Source organism: Bos grunniens, chromosome 24 (genome assembly GCF_055505025.1).
Source record: "Bos grunniens cultivar Pamir isolate PY7600 chromosome 24, Bosgru_T2T1.0, whole genome shotgun sequence".
Classification (NCBI taxonomy): domain Eukaryota; kingdom Metazoa; phylum Chordata; class Mammalia; order Artiodactyla; family Bovidae; genus Bos; species Bos grunniens.
Genome location: NC_141188.1, coordinates 41,696,869 through 41,715,924, shown reverse-complemented (window position 1 = coordinate 41,715,924; position 19,056 = coordinate 41,696,869).

Sequence of the window (19,056 nt, the reverse complement as noted above, 5' to 3'; positions counted from 1 at the left end):
GGCATGCTGCAGTCCATGGGGTGGCAAAGAATCAGATATGACTTGGCGATTGAACACCAACAAAAACTGCATTTGACTCTAAATCCATAGGGGTTCATGGCTCATGCAAAGTCTAATGGCACCAAGCATGATGTTTCACAGGTAGGAGGAACCTACTGAAGGTATTGAACTATTTTTATCTTTAACTTGATTAATTCTTTCTTCCTTCTTTCCTCCAAACCCTGGATTCTCCTTTAACATGACTTTGGTTTCATGAAATCCTAACATCTGATTAGAAGTGGAAAGGCAGGCAGAGAAGACAGAATTATGTAAATTGAAATTAGTATAAATAGTAAATTTGAGGACTTCCCTGGTGGCTCAGATGGTAAAGAATCTGCCTGCAATGTGGGAGACCTGGGTTATATCCCTGGGTTGGGAAGATTCCCTGGAGGAGGGCATGGCAACCCACTTCAATATTCCTGCCTGGAGAATCCCCATGGACAGAGAAGCTTGGTGGGCTAAAGTCCATGGGGTCACAAAGATACTTTCACTTCCAGTCAAGACAGAATGTAGAAAAAAGAGGACAAAATCCATGAAACGATGATTTTCAGAAATCGGACATAAGCAGAGGAAAGTGATTCCTGAGAAAGGAGAAACAGACGAGGTTAGCCCACCATCACCTGGAAGGGAGGGCCATCAGGTAGAGCCGGGCAGGCTCTCTGAGTTCACGAGAAGGTGCTGGGAGGACAAGGAAGTCAGAAGGGCTGGAATTCTCTGGGCAGAGAACCAGAGAGGCAAGAGCTCCACAGACAGAACTCAAAATCTGCAGAGGGCCCCCTCCCCTCAGCCTGCAGAATGCTGATCAGCATCTGCACGTGATGAAACTACCCGAGGCCAGGAAAAGAACCACCAGAAAGGATTACAGAGAACAGCTGCTTCAGCTCACACGGGACCAGCCATCATTCGGGCAAAAAACTGGAACCCTTGTCATTTATACCACATCAGTTGGGGTGGAGCGGGTGGAGGAGGGATAGAGTAGGAGTCTGCATAAGCAGATGCAAACTATTATATATAGGATGGATAACTATGATCCTACTGAATAGCACAGGGAGCTATATTAATATCCTGTAATAAAAACCATAGTAGAAAAGAGTATGAAAAAGAACATACGTGTGTGTATATAACTGAATCACTCTACTGTACAGTAGAAATTAACACGGCACTGTAAATCAACTATAGTTCAATAAGATAAATTTAAAACTTATATTATCAGTTTAAAGACTCATGTAGTACTGACTTAGTAGTGAAAAAAACTTCAAAAGGGGATCTGCTTGGACCCAGTCAACAAAGCTAAAAGCAAGCCACAAAAGGATCCAATCCTTTTGAAGGAAATGAATGGCATTCCAGAACAAAGCTCAGAAATATATATAGTAACACAAAATATCCAGATTCTAGCAAGGTAAAATTCAAACCATTATTGTTATCCAATCAGAAAGTGCTAGACAGGCAAGGAAACAGGAAAAGATGACTCAGTTGCAGAATGGAGGTGGGTGGGTGGGGAGGCATTTGCAGCTCTGATACTTAAGGAAGAAATAATATTAATTCTATACAAACTCATCAATGAAATTCCAGATGAGGGAATACTCACCTATTCATTCTATGAGGCCAGCATTCCTTGGATACCAAAACCAGACAAAAATATTACAAGAAAGATGACTAACATCCTTAAGAATATAGATGTAAAAATCCTTAACAAAGTTGTAGCAAATTTAATCAAACAATATATTTAAAGGATAACATGTCGGGTCCAAATGGGGTTTATTCTAGAAATACAAGGTTGATTTAATGTTTGAAAATCAATCATATAAGTCATATATTAACATGCTACATGATAACCTCAATAAATGCAGAAAAACTACTTGGCAAAATTCAACATCTGATAAAAACTGATATTCCTGATTAAACAAACTGTTTACAGACTAGAAATAGAAGGAAATTTCCTTGACCCGATAAGCAGCATCTACAAACCATCTACAGCTAACATCATACTTAGTGGCTATAGACTGGAGTCTTTCTCTCTGAGATCAGAAACAAGGAAAAGATGTCCACTCTCACCACTACTATTCAACACTGTACTAGAGGTCCTAACCAATGCAATTAGAGAGGGGAAAGAAAGAAGAATCTTTTAGATTAGAAAGGAAGAAGGGAAACAGCCACGAGCAAAAATTATCTAGGAATATGAAGAGACTTTGGTATATATGTGTGTGTGTGTGCTAAAACTTTTCAACATATTTTAAACATGTACTGTTTCTTTTATATCCACTATACCTTAATTTCCTAAATTGTTCAATTAGAAAAAATAATATTATTTGTGTGTGTGTGCAACCTTCTAGTTTTCAAAGAAATACTACTTTCATTTCTGATTTTCCCAAGACCCTTGGGGAGTTAGGAGGTGGCGTAGTGCTGTTTCCATTATTCAGAGGATGTCTGATCTCAGAGAGGCAAAGAATCTTGAAGTTCCCATGGTCAAACAGTTGTAGACCCACAGTTAGAATCCACTGGAACAAGCACAATACCTGTGCTGTTTAGAATACAAGTCTCAGGGGGAACATTGTAGTTGACTTGTTGGAGATTCCATTAGCCACATTCAACCAATAAATCTCCAACATCATTGATAATAGGTTTAGAATAAGATCAAAGTTACAAGTGATAGTTTGAGAGGATTTTCAATCACAAAATGCAAAGTACCTTACACTCCAGCCACCCTGATGAGTTATTGGATAGTTTATTGATCAATCGTGTTGGGTAATCATTGTAAATCTGGAAGCTGTAGGACAGAGAACCTGTGTAATGGCACCCAAGTCATTCCCAATAAAAGAAGGAGTGCATAAAGGAAGGTTTTCTTTATGACTAACACACTCCTTGTGACTCTCAGATTCCTAGCGATGCTCTTCTTCTTAACGACGGATGCATTTTCACTCCATGTGTATTTGAGTTTTTCCTTTACCTAAAACATCTAATAGCCAGTGAAGGACAGGGATGGCCCCTGCAGTTCAAAGATCTACACTGTATCTGTAAAAAGGTTTGAATATATATGGGAAACATAAAATCCCAAGTCCTGCTTTATTGCTCCCCAGCTAGGTTTCTTGGACAAGACTTGTACCTGAGCTCCAGCTTTCACATTGTATCTAAGGAGGGCAGATTGTTATGGAGGAATATCTGAAAGTGACCCTGTTGCCCTTCCAATCAGTCTTTATAGGAAATTAGGGCTAAAGTAGGCAAACGATACAATCATTGTTTTTATTTTCAGTTTTCTACCGCAAACTGGTCTGTTTAACTTGTGAACTAGACAGACTATTCATCCCTTGTTGGGGCCACCCCTTTCACCAATCCTTCTCAGTTAGCTTAATAAGCCCCATTTCGCTGTCTGCCCTCTCCTCTCACTTTACTGGCTGTGCAAGATTCCTAGCTGCTTTTCAGTTCCTCCCTTGAACTTTAATCGTTCAAGGACATTTCTATTTCCTTCAGTGCAGTGTAAGCACCTTGAAAGCAGTATTACATTTCACTCAACTGTCTCCAATACTTCGGCCACCTGACGTGAAGAGCCAACTCATTGGAAAGGACCCTGATGCTGAGAAAGACTGAGGGCAGGAGGAGAAGGGGGAGATGGGGCATGAGATGGTTGGACAGTATCACCGTCTCAATGGACATGAATTTGAGCAAACTCCGGGAGATAGCAAAGGACAGTGAAGCCTGGCGTGCTGCAGCCCAGGAGGTCACAGAGTCGGACGTGATGTAGTGACTGAACAGCTACTGGCTCATCACACAAACCTCTCTCCTGGCTAATTCATAACACCAAGCAGATATGAAGGTGGGTAAGAGAAAAGAATGCAACAGATAAAATGCACAACCATGTGTCCATAGCTTAGATTACGAAATGGCGCATTACCACGACCTTGGGGATCCCACCTGTGTCTCTCACCAGTCCGATCGTTGACATTGTTTAACTTAATCAAATTTAAAGTCACATAATATCTTAACAGGCAATGGCACCCCACTCCAGTACTCTTGCCTGGAAAATAACATGGACAGAGGAGCCTGGTAGGCTGCAGTCCATGGGGTCGCTAAGAGTCGGGCACGACTGAGTGACTTCACTTTCACTTTTCACTTCCATGCATTGGAGAAGGAAATGGCAACCCACTCCAGTATTCTTGCCTGGAGAATCCCAGGGACAGAGGAGCCTAGTGGGCTGCCATCTATGGGGTCGCATAGAGTCGGACATGACTGAAGTGACTTAGCAATTAGCAATATCTTAACAATTTTGCTAAATGATACAAGGAATTTGGAACACCATACTTTGCATACTCCTTTTTTTGTAGTGCATTTTTTTAATGTTGCTTTTTAAACCCTACAGAGTTGATTGATACTATTTTACACAGCCATCATTTGCATAGGTTTATCCCTCCTTGTGCTCCCTCTTACATCTCAGATCTACATTTGAAGTCCCCTTCCTTTTCATGAAACACTGCCTTCAGAATTTCATTAACAAAAGTTACTGCTAGAAGGCACATCCCTGGTGGTCCAATGGTTAAGACTCCCAGCTTCCAAGGCTGGAGGTGTTGGTTCTATCCCTGATCAGGTAACTAAGATCCCACAGGCCTTGAGGCATGGCAAAAAAAAAAAAAAAAAAAAAACCATCTGGAAAAGTTTTTATTGATCTGAAAAGTAGCTTATTTTACTTTCATTTCTGATAGATTTTCCTTTTGCCAAAAATACAATTCAAGTTGGCATCTGTTTTCTCTGTGTGTGTGCTAGGTCGCTTCAGTCATGTCCGACTGCAACGCTATGGGCCGTAGCCCACCAGGCTCCTGTGTCCATGGGATTCTACTTCTTCTGTGAGTCTATTTCTGTTTTGTAAACAAGTTCGTTTGTATCATTTTTTAAAGATTCTTATTAGGTTATCAATATCTTTAGTTATTTTGTAGCCCAGCAGGCTTTGTTGGTGTAAGTGGAAGAACTGGTCAGGGTATCTTGTATCCAGACTGTTGGAATCACAAACTTCTACAGTCTTTTCGTTGTTATCGCAACAGTGATCATGTGTAAACATAGTCTCATTTACAACGATGGAAAAGATGTTACTTTGGGAAAATATGCTTCCTTTTCTTGTCGCCATAGCAAAGTTCTTGAGAGAGGGGGGAAAAACAACAGAATCAAAGAACCAAGGTCACCAGGGAGACACAAAGGATTAAAAGCAGGCAAGTGGGAGGCGGGCTGTACTAACTCCTGAGCCGGAAGCAGTGAGCTCCCCTCAGTTGGATGGACTTCTGTGGTCAGGACAGGTGCATCTGAAGAGGCTTGGGAGGATAATGCTGGACATTAGCAAGGCTCTAAATTTAGATCTCTTTCCAGAAATGACACCCATTTAGATGGGGTTCTTAGACCCATCAGATACTGTTGATGAAAACTGTTCGGAAACTAATTTTTCTAGGTGTCTGCATCAGAAACTCTGTAACTCAACATGGATTATTATTTGTATTTCTGCCTGAAAATCCAACCAAATTTGAATGCTTTGCTTCCTGGTTCAAAGCTTGAACTTTGCTGTTTTCATTGAATGCCCCCAAACGGTAGATTAACATTAAATATTAACCAACTCTATATTGCTTACATTTAAAAGTATAATTTGATAAGAGCTTTTCTCTAACCTATCTAGTGAATGCACTTCAACTGTGAATGAATTCCATGAATATGTGTTCTATTCAACAATTAGTAGAATCTGAAAGAAGTAATTTCTTCTCTGTCAAGCCGTTTCCACTAGATTGTCAAATCTTATTGATTTGACTTCTGTATGTAATTTGTGGCTCCATGTAATTTGGGCCTTTGGGTCTCTTTTCATTTAATTTTAAAGTCTTCTGGGAATCACTTCTCTCGTGTCATGCATTACTTGAGAGCTCTGCAGAATAATTTTCCATTTCGATGAATGAACCAGGTAGGGAAGACAGTTAGGAAGATTCCAATCTCTACTAAGCACTGTTCACACCTGGAGAAGAGAAAAATAGGATATGTGTTTCTTTCTTGGCATTTTATAATTTTCCCCACATGTATTAGTGGCATTTCTTAGCCATATTTATTAATTTCTCATGAAAATCCAGTCAAAATATTTTGATCTTACCAGTAATCTTTCAATATTTGCTGTTCTTTTAGTAAGCCCTTATGACTGTTTTGATAAGTGGAGATGAATGATTGTTCTGAGACAAATTCACTTTTATCTGTTTTTTATTTTCAGATTTAGGACATGAGTTTGAGCAAATTCCGAGAGCTAGTGAAGGACCGGGAAGCCTAGCACGGTGCAGTCCATGGGGACACAGAGAATCAGATATGACTTTGCAACTGAAGAACAAGACTATGTAAATAAGTGTATGAGGGACTTCTGTGATGCTCCAGCGGCTGAGGCTCCACACTCCCAACGCCAGGGGGCCCAGATTCAATCCCTGGTCAGAGAACTAGATCCCACAGGCTGCAACCGAGAGTTCACATGCCGTAGCAAAGATGGAGCACATAAGATCCGGTGCAGCCAGATATTAAAGATTTAAGTAAAATATTTAAAAATAATAATAAACATAAAATAAAGTGCATTATAGGATAAAGTCTTTCAGTTATAAATATAATAGTTAATATATTGTTTAACTTATTCCTAACTGATAATCAGAATTTTTACTGATAGTTTTTGATTCTACTTCTGAAGATCTGCAATAGAAAGAGGTTTGATCCTGAATTCGAGCTGATGTAATAGGTCTCTGAAGTTATTTCATAGAAATGTTTAAATAGTGTTAGTCGCTCAGCTGTGTCTGATTCTTTGCTATCCCTTGAAGTGTAGCCCACTAGGATCCTCTGTCCATGGAATTCTCCAGGTAAGAATACTGGAGTGCGTAGCCATTCCCTTCTCCAGGAGGTCTTTCCAACTCAGGGATTGAACCTGCATCTCCTGCATTGCAGGAGATTCTTTACCATCCGAACCACCAGAGAAGTCACAAAATATGCAGGATTTTAAGTAAAAGTAAGACAATAGTGTATGTTCATATATCTCAGGTTTCCTTTTCCTTGTCAAAGTGTTAGTTGCTCAGTCGTGTTCAACTCTTTTCAACCTCATGGACTGTAGGCTGCCAGGCTTCTCTGTCCACAGCACTCTCCAGGCAAGAACACTGGAGTGGGTTGCCATTCCCTACGCCAGGAGATCTTCCCAACCCAGGGATCGAACCAGGGTCTCCTGCATGGCAGGCAGGTTCTTTACCATCTGAGCCATCCGGGAAGCCATAGAAACGTTTAGTACCCCTGTTATTTCACTAGGGGGAGCTGTTGGTCCTTCATTACTCAATGAAGCAGCCGAGGAATCAGCCCTGTCTGTGAGGCCCTTTCTGATTAAGTGTTTCATCATGTCAAGCTCGGCACAGTTGTGAACAAACTCTCTAATCCTTCTGAGAGGCAGTAAAGAAGCTCCGAGAAAGAAGCTGATAAACTCAATCAGATACCTTAGAAACTTCTAAAGTATGTTCAGCTGGCTTCAGGCCCATCATCAAATACTAACTTCTGTAATACAAAAAGTAAAAATTATAAAAATTCCATACAAGAAACTCATTAAAGTTGAAAGCCATGGTAGGTCAAAAGGGACATAGTAAATGGTCTCAAAATTGCTTATTAAAGAAAAAACAGCCATGAAAATGTTGTCAATTAACCAGGTTTTTCTTTTTTTTTCCCTATTCAGTTCAAAGAATATGGTTATTCCTAACCCTCACAGCTTGAGGATGTGAAAAAGTTCCTGTGCTTACCTAGATCTGAATTTCCAGTGGCTTGCTAGACCATTCTGTCCCTTCGGAATCTTAGTTCTGGCTTCTTCTGGGGTCCAAATGGTTACAGAAGCAGGGAGCAAACATTCCCCCCGACCCCACCCCTTACCCACTAGCACAGCACAGAGCCTTCACTCTCTGGATGTCACTCCAATACTTTGGCCATGTGATGCAAGGAACTGACTCATTGGAAAAGACCCTGATGCTGGGAAAGACTGAGGGCAGGGGGAGAAGGGGGTGAAAGAGGATGAGCTGGTTGGATGGCATCATTGATTCCAGCGACATGAGTTTGAGCAGACTCCAGGGGATAGTGAAGGACAGGAAGCCTGGTGTGACGCAGTCCATGGGGTCTCAAAGAGTCAGAGACGACTGAGCGGCTGAACAACAAAACAGTTGCTTTACAGTGTTGTATTAGTTTCAGGGGCAGAGCAAAGTGAATCAGTTATACATACACACATGTCCACTTTTTAGAAGATTCTTTCCCCATCAGATCAAATCAGATCAGATCAGTCGCTCAGTGGTGTCCAACTCTTTGCGACCCCATGAATCGCAGCACGCCAGGCCTCCCTGTCCATCACCAACTCCCAGAGTTCACTGAGACTCACGTCCATCGAGTCAGCAATGGCATCCAGCCATCTCATCCTCTGTCGTCCCCTTCTCCTCCTGCCCCCAATCCCTCCCAGCATCAGAGTCTTTTCCAATGAATCAACTCTTCTCATGAGGTGGTCAAAGTACTGGAGTTTCAGCTTTAGCATCAGTCCTTACAAAGAAATCCCAGGGCTGCATCAGCAGATGAATGGATAAGAAAGCAGTGGTACATATACACAATGGAGTATTACTCAGCCATTAAAAAGAATACATTTGAATCAGTTCTAATGAGATGGATGAAACTGGAACCTATTATACAGAGTGAAGTAAGCCAGAAAGAAAAACACCAATACAGTATACTAACACATATATATGGAATTTAGAAAGATGGCAACAATAACCCTGTGTACGAGACAGCAAAAGAGACACCGATGTATAGATCAGTCTTATGGACTCTGTGGGAGAGGGAGAGGGTGGGGAGATTTGGGAGAATAGCATTGAAACATGTATAATATCATGTATGAAACGAGTCGCCAGTCCAGGTTCAATGCACGGTACTGGATGCTTGGGGCTGGTGCACTGGGACGACCCAGAGGGAGGGTAGGAGAGGGAGGAGGGAGGAGGGTTCAGGATGGGGAACGCAGGTATACCTGTGGCGGATTCATTTCGATATTTGGCAAAACTAATACAATATTGTAAAGTTTAAAAATAAAATAAAATAAAAAAAAAAAAAGAAAATTATAGGCCAGTATCACTGATGAACATAAAAAAAAAAAGAAAAGAAATCCCAGGGCTGATCTCCTTTAGAATGGACTGGTTGGATCTCCTTGCAGTCCAAGGGACTCTCAAGAGTCTTCTCCAACACCACAGTTCAAAAGCATCAATTCTTTGGCGCTCAGCCTCCTTCACAGTCCAACTCTCACATCCATACGTGACCACAGGAAAAACCATAGCCCTGACTAGACGAACCTTTGTTGACAAAATAATGTCTCAAAGTAACCAGTAAGGACCTACTGTACAGCACGGAGAACTCTTAACTTCTCTTTTCCTCTTTTCTTTCTGTTATCAAATTCCAGCTCCTGAGAAATATCACCCAGATAATCTGCTGATAAGCAGACCAAGTTGTGTTTCTTCTTATTGTGGGGCCTGGGTTGGGAGGGTCGGAGAATCAGAGGGAGGAAGCCAAAGCTGGGATCCTCACTGAGATTCTGACGTCTGGTTAAGGTGGGTTTTCACGTGAAGGAGTCTTGATGAAGGTCGGGTGAGCGCACCAGCCTCACCATTAGGACTGTTCGACACAGCAGGCAAAGATTCAGAGGCAGGGGTTGAAAGTGACTCGGGGTGTTAATTATCTGCAATGCTCCCTGTTGAAAAGCTGATGGTCTTTCAGGAAGATATGGGAAGACCAAGGAATCTGTAGCTTTCTGAGCAGGTGTTTCCTGGAATAGTAAACACACTCAGGAGAACAGTGGAGTCACATCAATGCAATGAGCTGGGCAGGAGAAAACAGATCCTCCTGAGACAGTGTGTGTCTCAATCCCAGAAGAGCCTGGCATGGAAGAGCCTGGTTCCGACAGGTGTGTGCACCCTCTCTGCACTTATTCCACAGGCATCTAGGGCTGTTTACCCAGTCTCTGTGCCCGGGAGATAACTCAGCCTTGCATTTCACGTTATCAGATTGTCTCCTGAGTGCTCAGAGAACCTGAGCATTCCTGGAGTTGGAGGTCACATGGGAGAGGCTGGGGTAAGAAGCAAGGGTTTCTAGAAGCTCCGGGAAACAGCAGACTAGTGGGAAGGTGCATGCATGCTAAGTCACTTCAGTCATGTCTCTTTGTGACCCCATGGACTGTACCCTGCCAGGCTCCTCTGTCCACGGGATTCTCCAGGCAAGAATATTGGAGAGGGTTGCCATGCCCTCCTCCGGGGAATCTTCCTGACCCAGGAATCAAGCCCACCTCTCTTATGTCTCCTGCAGATTCAACCTGCAGGAAAACCTGTCTCACAAGCGGGTTCTTTACCACTAGTGCCACTTGGGAAGCCCAGTGTGCAGATACTGAGTCCTGAATACACACCAGCCCTCCTTTCGTGAACTCAGAAAGAACTCTGCTTTATCCTTGGGGAGAAAGCCTAGGAGAAACACCCAGAAGGGACCATAAAGAAGCCTCCTCATTTCCTCTCTCAGGGAACCTCGAGGAGCAAAGAAAGGAACACCTGCTCTCCACCCTCTACCATCCCTGGGGGGAGAAAGTTCTAGAAAAGCACTGACAGTGGTATCAGTGGTATAGTCTCCAATTTGGCATGGCTTTGGTGGCAGTTCCAGATGAGAATCCGCGGTGGTCTTCCCAGGAGGCTGGTGGGGGAGTGCTGAGTGGCGTGCATGGACCCGGGGATCCTCCCCCAAGAGGGTCTGGAGGAGCAGGTGCCCAGCAGCCATTCAGGTGAAGAGAGGCCCAGGCTTCATGGTAGGGTGAGGCTGAAGACCTCAGGGTCCTCGGGCAGTCCCAACCCCAGGCTCAGGGATGCTAGCTCTGTGGTCCTCAGACAGTCCTGGTAACCCAGGGACCCACCTGCCCCCAGTGGCAGCATCCATCAAGAATCAGCCAGAGGCCAGAGATTCCCCCAGCGACACGTCCCCTGAACCCACGTTAGCTTGACTTTGCCTGGATCAAGTCCCCAGAATGCCCACAGCCTCCCCAATCCCACTTGACCTTAAAGAACATTCTGGAAAGGACAAGTTGGAGTGAAAAGACAGGATGCTCTTGAGCCATTGCAGATAAATCATCTCAAGTGCATGAGTCAGATATGTCACTTAGGACCATGTGACGAAAGTGCGGGTCCTTCTCAGGCCTCATAGGGACCACAGTGAGGAACCTGCAGGCTCATTGCATCTCCAGGGGAGTCTCCTCTGCGGGAATGGACCAAGTGTAAAGGGAAACAGAGGAAAAGATGAATATCTCCTCCCAGTGAAGCTCCTACTCATTAAACTTCAGATCTGGTCTCTGTTTAGAGGAAGTATTAACTTTCTTTGAAAAATAAAGTAAATAGTAAGTAGCCACATAATAATACATTAAAGCTTGCTTATAAAACCCTCACCATCAAAAATCAGATTTGGAGCAGGTTAAAAACATATATCTTCAAACATTGAAATGATATGTGTAAGATGTCTCTCCACACCTGGACATTTAAATACTGGTCGTTGCTTTCTTTTTTATAGTCTTTCTGATTTTTGTCACTCAGCAGGTTATTGCTATAGTTTTTGTTCTTGTTTTTTTCTTTATGATATAGTTAAAAAAAATTTTTTTTTCTAAAACTACTCTGGGGTAGCACGTACAGAGTATCTCATAATGGTTTCAGAGCAGTCTTGGGCAAAATAAAGTCATTGCAGGTTAATTAAGAAATTTAGAAAATTCTTCCATGGACATCTCTCTGCCCTGAGAGGAAGGGTTATAATTAAGATAGATTCAGTGTCATTAGGATCATTTGAGATGCCAGCTCTTCAAAAACTGAAGATAATAAAGTCAGTAGGGAGAAAACGCTCTGTGTGCTTAACTCATTTATGGAATGAACTGACCTTGATTGGGACAAGGAAAAGGGAACTTTTTTCCTCTCCCCACTCTGTCTTCATACATGCATGGTTGATCCCTATTTCCAAGGTCTGGGTGTGCCCCTAAGCTGATCCTATCACTTTCAAGGATTAGAACCATCTCATATTCAGACCTTGAATATGAGAAAGTCAAGGTCAAGACCCTTGTGAATCACAATTAAGTCTGTTATTCAAGTTGAAGCCTCCCACAGCTCAGGCCTGGTGCTTTGGGAACTTGGCGGGCAGGGCCCAGAGGCAGGATGGAGCTGGGAAGGAGGAAAGGGCTGCTCTGCGAAGCTCTCTCTCCTGGCCTACTTGGGAGGAGGGTCCCAGAATGAGGGCCAGTCCCAGTGACTGCTCCCATGGGTCCTTTGGGCTCAGACACACCCAACCTGGGACGACTGAGGCTGCTGCTCCCTGAAGGGACAGATGGACCTTGAGTCCAGCCTGGGACGCAAGGACAGGAGAACAGGGGAGGGGTGAGGCCAGGGCGAGCCTTCCAGGCCAGGCTCTGGGGGCCAGTAGGCGCAGCGAGGACCTTGATTTCACTTCCTAGGACTGCTGTCACAAAGCACCAGACCCTTGGGGTGGGGCTGGGGGTGCTTAAAACAACAGAAAAGTACTGCCCCTCAGACCTGGAGGCCCGAAGTCCAAAACCAAGGTGGCCCCAGGGCACCTGTGTGTGCAGGGGACCCTTCCTCATCTCCTGCAACTTCCAGTGTTTGGGGGACAGTCTCTGGTGTCCATCCCTGGGCTCTTGGCCGCGGGGCTCCAGGTGCTGCCCCTGCCATCACACTCCTGTGTCTCTCCTCTTTCGAGAATGTTGGACCCCATCTTCCCTTAAGCAATTACATCTGCAGTGTCCTTCTTCAAAACCAGGTCACATTCAAAGGGACTGAGGTCAAGACGTCATATGTTTCTTGGGAGGAGACACAGTTCACCCCGCAAGAGACCTGGAAAGCCCTTGCTGGCCCCTCATGGCTTAGTGTTTAAGTGGGAATGTCAGAGGGGACCCTCTCCGTCCGTCCTCCGCTTGGTTTCCGCCTTACAATCAGCCAACTCCCATTGACTGTGCACTCAAGCTTCCAGAACCTCCTGTTGGGCACATGCAATGGCCTCTGTGGGCCTCCTCAAGCCTTCCCACACATCCACTGAGAGAATTCTTTATGCTTCAAGCTCAGCAGCACTTCCTCTGCTGGGCCTTCCTTCAGCCTTCCACCCTCCACATTGTCTTCTAGCACTCACAGTGGGATCCCGTTAACTAGCTGTCATCCGTGTAAATCATCCCCTTTGGGTTCGGGGCCCCTGATGTGATAGGATTGTTAGGATTGGTGGCTGAATTCTCCACTAGACGCTCCTCCACCCAACCCATTAATCCCTAGTCTGCTCATGCTTGTGCTCAGTCACTTCAGTCATGTCATGGACTGTAGCCCGCCAGGCTCCTCTGCCCATGGGGATTCTGCAGGCAAGAATACTGGAGTGGGTAGCCACGCCCTCCTCCAGGGGATCTTCCCAATCTAGGGACTGAACCTTCATCTCTTGTGTCTCCTGCATTGGCAGGTGGGCTCTTTAGCACTGAGCCACTGGGAATGGAGTAAAATGCTGCATTTGATGACTGGTCAACATTTATTGGAAGGAAGACTTGAAATGCCAGGATACCTCCCTCCGACGGGGCAAAGGGAAGGAGTTGAGCCTTGGCTCTGAGTCTGTTTGTGACTTCCAGAGTCAGGCCAGGTGTCAGCAGGTGGGCCTGGCAGGTGGCTGATGAAGGGTGTAGGTGCCCAGAATGAGAGTTCAGGGACTGTGCCCATTTCAGGGCAGCAGTGGGGTTCTGAGGAAAAGAGAGGTAGATGGGAGGGAAGGGAGAGAAGGAAATTCTAGGCGTGTCCTGCTGGAGGGGACGACAGCTCTGCAGTAGTCTGGGAATCCTCAGAAACGGACTGAAGGTGGGGATATGTTTGACAGTGACTGTGTTCTCAGAGTGCTCCGCAGTGTCAGGAGAGAGTGTTGCTTGTTTAGTGACAATCAGACTGTTGTTTTGTTGTTCAGTTGCCCAGTTGTGTCTGACTCTTTGTGACTCCACGGACTGCAGCACACCAGGCCTCTCTGTCCCTCGCCATCTCCCGAAGTTTGCCCAAGTTCATGTCCATTGCATCGGTGATGCCATCCAGCTGTCTCATCCTCTGATGCCCTCTTCTTCTTCAAGACAAATGAAATGGCACACTGGTGCCATGATCTTGTCCAGGAATTCACACGTGTTACATTTGAACTGACACTTGCTTTTAAATTGTGCTGGAGAAGACTCTTGAGAGTCCCTTGGACTGCAAGGAGATGAAACCAGTCAATTTTAAAGGAAATCCACCCTGAATATTTATTCATTGGAAAGAATGATGCTGAAGCTGAAGCTCCAATACTTTGGCCACCTGATGTGAAGAGCTGACTCACCGGAAAAGACCCTGATGCTGGGAAAGACTGAGGGCAGGAGGAGAAGGGGGCGACAGAGGATGAGATGGTTGGATGGCATTCCTGACTCAATGGACGTGAATTTGAGCAAACTTGGGAGATAGTGGAGAACAGAGGAGTCTGCATGCTGTAGCCCATGCTGCTGCTGCTAAGTCGCTTCAGTCGTGTCCGACTCTGTGCGACCCCATAGACGGCAGCCCACCAGGCTCCCCCTTCCCTGGGATTCTCCAGGCAAGAATACTGGAGTGGGTTGCCATTTCCTTCTCCAGCAGTAGCCCATGGAGTCCCAAAAAGTCAGACACAGCTTAGCAAATGGACAACAACATTTGAATAACATTTGAAAACCAGCTCAGTGTGTGGGGTTTTTCCTGCTAAATAGATATGCCGCGCCATCTAGTGGCGCCCTGGACAAACTGCCCGTGGTCTGGAACAGGTTCTGTTTTCCACCAAACTCTTGTACTCTGTGTGCGCATGTGTCCAACATAATTGATGCTGAATTCGGATAAAATTCTAATGAGAAAAGACTTTTCAGTGGCCATGATGCCTTTCATTAAAAAAAAATGTTGGGAGGAGAGAAGGGAGGAAACAGGGATCTTTGGCAAGAACAACAATTTATCAATGAATAAATATTGAATGTCCACCGTGTACCAGACCCTGGGCTGTGGTGGGGTGGCAGCACAACCTGCCCTCCTGGGAAATGCATAGTCACGTGTGCACATCCTCACATTTCCGAGGATCTGTTTCACACGGGTGCATACTCAGAAATTACAGAGAGAGAATCCTGAGTCTATACAATTTTCTAGAACACTCAAAAATCTGTGTTATTTGATATATAGGAACCTCCTCCCTTTCAGTTTTTCAGTTTTGAAGATTAGTAAGTGTTTTCTGAGCCATCCTGACGGCAGGCTCACTTCAGTCCCCACCCCACTCCATGCCAGTGCAGCTGTCCTCAGCCCAGGTCCCTGGAGACTTGCGACTTTTTAAAATGGATTATTTTATCTTGTAATTAACTTTTATTGGATTATAGTTGCTTTACAGTGTTGCATTAGTTTTGAGTGTACAGCAAAATGAATCAGCCATACATACACATATATATTCCCTCCCTTCTGGATTTCCTTCCCATTTAGGTCACCAGAGTGCATTAAGTAGAGTTTTTATGTTTTATGCTTGCTTTCAAAATGTGAGGAATCCCGTTAGGATTTTTCCATCAATTGAAATAAATAAGCCATACCAGCAGAAGGACATATACATATAAATGAAATAGACAACCTATCGTTGGGCCTATTTTAGAAGTGAAAATAAAATGACTAAACTTATTATTAAGGAGAAGGCAATGGCACCCCACTCGAGTACTCTTGCCTGGAAAATCCCTTGGATGGAGGAGCCTGGTGGGCTGCAGTCCATGGGGTCGCTAAGAGTCGGACACGACTGAGCGACTTCACTTTTGATTTCCTGCATTGGAGAAGGAAATGGCAACCCACTCCAGTATTCTTACCTGGAGAATCCCAGGGACTGGGGAGCCTGGTGGGCTGCCATCTATGGGGTCGCACAGAGTCGGACACGACTGAAGCGACTTAGCAGTAGCAGCAAATTTATTATTGGAGAAGGCCTTGTGTTTTTGTTTCATTTTGCTCCCTCATTTAATTTAAATATGCACAGTATTTAATAGAACATTCCAGATAATAAAGTAGGGGGCTTGTCAGGAGTCAGCCCCCTTACGTCACTTAACGTTTGGTCCCCTGTAGATATTCCTAGAGAGAGGCAGGGTGCTTCATGGATTGGAAGACTTAACTTTATTAATGTTGATTCTCCTATAGTTGCTCTAGAAAAAAGACTGCTCCATGCCAGCCAGTGTTTGAGGAGCTTTGTGGAGTGAGGAAAAGAGAGGTGCTCACTTTTTACGTAAATCTTAAAGTGTTCTAAAAATGCAAACCTTTTCATTTAAAAAGTAACTGTTCAGAAAGTGAAAAGACAAGCATATACTGGTAAGAAAATGCTTTTAAAGCATATCTGCTGAAGAACTGACATCCCGAGTACATAAAGCACTTTTACAACTCAATATTAAGAAGATACCCTGAATTAAAAAAAAAAAAAGACAAGTGATTTGAACAGATGTACATGTCACCAAAGAAGATATATAAATGGAAAATAAGCACATGAAAAACTGTTGGTTATATCATATCATGCGTTGTCATTGGCAAATGCAAATTAAATTACTTTGAGTCCCACCACTGGAATCACTGGTATTAAAGAGTGAGAAACTGAATGTAAGCGGGGATGTGGAGCAACTGGAAATCTTGGAAATCAGAATTGTTGATGGGAACACCACCTTGGAAGCACTTTTTCAGCTTCTCAAGTCGTTCTCACATACCTGCCTGTCACTCAGCAACCCCACCCCCTGGTAGTTACTGGAGAAATGGCGATACACGTCCACGCAAAGATTTGTAATTGAATGTTCATAACAGCTTTGCGTGTGGGAGCCAAAAATCTGTCAGCTATCCGAACTGACGAGTGAATCTTACTAGAGGCCAGTGGAGGGGTCACTCAGTCACATGAGCCAAAGGCCATTGAGTCACAGAGTGTTGTGGAAGTCGTGGAAGGGTCTCAGGGCGGTAGGTTAAATGAAAGAAGATGCACAGACCTCAGACTGTACAATTCCACACATGTGATGACTTCACAAAAGCCAGTTCAAAGTAACATAGAGCAGAGCAGTTGTTTCTGGAAGGTGGGGAATGAGCTGACCACACAAACACAGTAGGGAATTTTGGGGGGCAGTGAAGGAAATGTACATCGTGAATGTGGCAGTGGTTATAGGGCTGTTTGCATTCATCAGTCTTATCAAATTGCATACTTAAAATTGCTGGATTTTATTTTAGAGGTATAAAGGTATACTTCAGTAATACTGATTAAGAAAAGAACTGAGTCATGAGCCTTATCTAAGCCAGCCCCTGGAGAACGGAATAGAATTCCCTAATGGATCTAGACTTATCAAGATTCATGCCCAGGATAGGGACGAACCCACCTTCCCTCAAACACAGACCATCTGAAACCCAGGTTAACTGGGGGTTTGTTAGCGAGAACAAAGGTGGAGTTACAGCCAGGTTTGTCTTCTACCCAAGGTCAGATCTACAGGCTTCAGAGAACACTAACATCCTTATTCAAATTAATCATATATAATTGCCTTGTATTTCAAATCCAGCTTTTAGTGAATAGGTCACTACCTGTAGAACCATTCCTAGAGATGCAAAGTGTGTAGATGTTGAAGTGTTAGTGGCTCAGTCGTGTCCAACTGTTTGTGATTCCCATGGACTGTAGCCCGCCAGGCTCCTCTATCCATTGAATTCTCCAGGCAAGAATAGATGTTACTGAGCAACAGTTATTCAATGAAAAGACACATTTTGAGAAAATCTTCCAGCTCCTTGAGCTGGCACTTTAGGAAAGAATGGATTAAGTTCGCCTTGAATAAGCTGTGACATTGTGACCAGCACATGTGGTGTGGGACCTTCCTGAAACTTCTCTTTTTCTTTCCTTCGTTTGGGTTATTTTTTTTTTCAGTCCTTGGCTGCTTGGCCTGTCCTGTTGGCTTTGAAGGGAGGACATTTTTGGCCAAACCCTCAGAGAGGAAAGACATAGGTTGCTTTGCTCCTGAAAACTGTTTATTTTTCCCCCACTACATATGTTTTGTTTCCATTTCTGATGTCTGTGCTGAAATTTAAGAAGCCAGCCTACACCAATGGTTCTCATTAAAACTGACCTGCACTGGTCCTTGCTGCTATCTAGATTTGAGGAACAAAGCTCTTTTGGGGTCAATATGGGACTGCGCATAACTGACATTCTCTGTGGGTGGTGAGCTCCTGGTCATTGTCAAAGAATTTGGGCATCAATTGACTGAGCTCTAACACAGGCTCAGCTGAACCATCTGATATGTAAGAAAGACAATCTGGCAGAAAAATAATCAGTGCCTTCTTCTACATTCTTTAGGTCCTAAATACCTTTGGAATGTAAGTAATCAAAAACCAAACAAACGTTATCTGAAGAGTCCCTTTTCTTCCTAAAAGCCCTCCCCAAGTGACCGACGTGAAGCTGGACACTCAAGAATCTCTTTGGTTAGCCTGGTCACTTGGAAAAATGTAGTGAAAAATATTGTCTGTTATGCTGGGAATTTACACATAATAAATCCATCCTTGAATGTATTTACACTTAAATGTGTCTCTGCAGATAAATATCCAGGTTTCATTTTGTGAGAAAATGAAAACCATGTAGCCCGGGGCATTTTTGTCTCAGTTATTAGGAAACTGAAGTTAATCCTCTGAAGAGTTGTAATGATGAGTCCGGCTTAGGCACCTATTAAGAGCTGATGTGTGTTTTTTTTTTTTTGAACCATCTGGCACATGCCCAGCCTTGGAGACCCGGGAATAACAAGACTCTGGTCCCTTCTCCTACTTCAGGCCTTTCTGGTCCCAGGTGAAGTCCCCACCGCATGCTTGAAATGCTAATATTCTATCCCGGGGTTGCCGTGGAGAATGTCTGGACTGAAAGGAAAAGAACCTTCTCATCCTAATAGGAAATAGAGTTTCCTAGATTGCCAGGGGTATCAGGAGA